The following is a 3,028-nucleotide window of genomic DNA, read 5'->3' on the forward strand; positions in this document are numbered from 1 at the left end:
TATATATATATATATATTATATAGATATAGCACCAGGTGGTGCTATTAAGTTAGACATGGCCTGGGCCAATAATGGCCGAAACCTATCAAAGTATCAAAGTATATATATATATATATATATATATATATATATATAGTAAGTAACAGAAGTTTTACCTGTTACGTCACCTATTTTGTTATGTAATATCCATATATATATATATATATATATATATATATATATATACGACGAGCTTCTTTCAGTTTCCGTCTATCATATCCATTCATAAGACTTTAGTCAGCCCGGGGTCATAGTAGAAGACACTTGACCAAGGTGCCTCAAAACCCAGAACCATGTGGTTGGAATCAAGCCTTTTACCCATACAGCCACGCCTGCGCCTATGTATATATGTGTGCTGTGTATGTATGTTAGTATCCATATATACATGTATGTACATGTACGCGTATATATATATATATATATATATATTATATATATATATATATATATATGTCTCTATGTGTGTGTGTGTAAATGTAATATGTGACAATTATTCGGTAGCCAAGATAAACTCTCCGAGTTTCGGGTGCCGAGGTGGAAATCCACGCCACCATCTCTTCAGTTATCCGAAACTCGGAGTTTTATCTTGGCTACCGAATAATTGTTACATATTACATTTACAGATAAATGCCTGTATTTACATAATATCAAAGTCTCTTTCTTTCTTTTGTTGTCTCCGTTTTTTATCATGTATATATATATATATATATATATATATATATATATATATATATATATATATTTCTCTTCTTATATATACACACACACATACGATATCTTTGTGGAACTTACTCTTTCTTTAAGGTTCAAACTGCAGAAACTGGTGCAGAATGTGCATGGCAGACAAGAAAACTAAGTCACGTTAGGGCGGCTGCATAACTTTCAGGCATGTGACAACTTTGAAGAATGCCGCGCAGTAAGTCATTCGCCTGATTTCTTTCCAATTCTGGCAGCGAAAATACTTGCGTCTTGTCGACTTGTTAACTGTGAATGAATTGCGGAATTTCGCTTTCATAAGCATTTGACATTAATAGAATCACGAAGAAAACAGTCGAGAAATATTTTCTTTTAGAACTTTAAATTATTATTTTGTTTTTCTCAGGATATAATTTCCTAAACTAAAGGAATATTTTAGAGCAAATTATAGCCGATATAAATGGATAATGCATATTTGGTTGACTGAGCTATCCTGCCACGCTTTATGCGAGAGAGGGAGAGAGAGAGAGAGAGAGAGAGAGAGAGAGAGAGGGAGAGGAAGAAAGAGAGAGAGAAATACAGGGAATTAACATAAGAGGTGCAAAATGAGTACACCTACTAGGCTCAGTGGCAGACAATGAGTATCGGAACACTACACACACAGTGAGAAGGAATGACAAATACTGGAGGAGTTATACAAATGAGGAATTTGATTTGTCTAATTATATTTTAAGGTAAGAAGCATTTTTTAGTTGAAAATTATTATTCATTTCATCATTTTGTATAAGCACCAAAGAAATTTGATAAAAGTTATAAATAAAAGTTACAAGCAGATGGCGCTGCGAGCTGATCTAGGTGTATACACGCCATTTGTCGACAAGCGAGATATATTCTCCGTAACAAAAGGCAGTGAGTAGCTTTTCCCCAGTTCGAACGTGCATCAACCATATTCGGACCGATAATGACATTGCGATTTCCCTAATCATTGCTTAGCGCTCCCCCTCCGTAATTTATTGATGGTGAGCCGGCGTATACCGCTGCCAGTCTTCGTACGGTGACTGGGAAAGCATAAGAGAGGGAATCGCCTAATTCAGTTCGCAGTGCCCTCACCATAACCTCACAGATCGGTATAACAATAGGTACCGGAGTAGGTCCCCTTGACCTTCTTTTTAAACATGCGGTCTTCTTTCTAATGGTTTAATCAGAAGGAGAATGGTGATACTGATACGGTTGGTGTTTCGCTGGGAACATCTGTATGTCGAATATAACATATGTAAAGTGGGTTATGACATCTGGAAGTGGACTAAAACATCTGGATGTAGGATTAAACATCTGGAAATATTTCACAAATGTAGGAAAATCAATTCATTAAAAACCAACTCAGTTCAAGCATGTTTTTCATTAAAATTCATTTATTCTCTTCGGTATTGTTCTATTATTATTATTATTATTATTATTATTATTATTATTATTATTATTATTATCATTATTGTTGTTGTTGTTGTTGTTGTTGTTGTTAACGAATTAGGTTTTTACCGAAATATTTCTTATTTCCTATAGGATACACACATACACACACACCCTCACATGCATACGCACACACATACATATGCACACACACGCTCATAGACACAAGCATTGTGTTATAATATGTATATGTCATAATATATATATCTGTATAGTCTAAGCATATATGCATGTATATATATATATATATAATATATATATATATATATATATATACATAAATTATATACATAAATATATACATAAATTATCTACACATACACTCTCGAATACACACACACGCACACATATATATATATATATATACACATACTTACAGACATGTATGTATATATATGCGTATGCATATAATTGTGTGTGTGTGTGTGTGTGTATATATATATATGAGCGTGTGAGCATGTATAAATATATTCACATGATAGATATATTTGTATATGCATATAATACATAAAGCATAGGTGCAGGTGTGGTTGTGTGGTAAGAAGCTTGCTTCCTAATCACATGGTTCTGGGTTCAGTCCCACTGCATGGCACCTTGGGCAAGTATCTTCTACTATAGCCTCAGGCCAGCCAAAGCCTTTTGAGTGGATTTGGTAGACAGAAACTGAAAGAATCCCATATGTATGTATTTGGGTGTCTGTGTTTGTACCCCACCGCCATCGCTTGACAAACAATGTTGATGTGTTTACGTCGCCGTTAACTTAGCGGTTCGGCAAAAAAGACCAATAAGATAAGTACTAGGCTTACAAAGAATGAATCCTGGAGT

The sequence above is a fragment of the Octopus sinensis genome, linkage group LG18 (assembly GCF_006345805.1).
Source record: "Octopus sinensis linkage group LG18, ASM634580v1, whole genome shotgun sequence".
In the NCBI taxonomy this organism is placed as follows: Eukaryota; Metazoa; Mollusca; class Cephalopoda; order Octopoda; family Octopodidae; genus Octopus; species Octopus sinensis.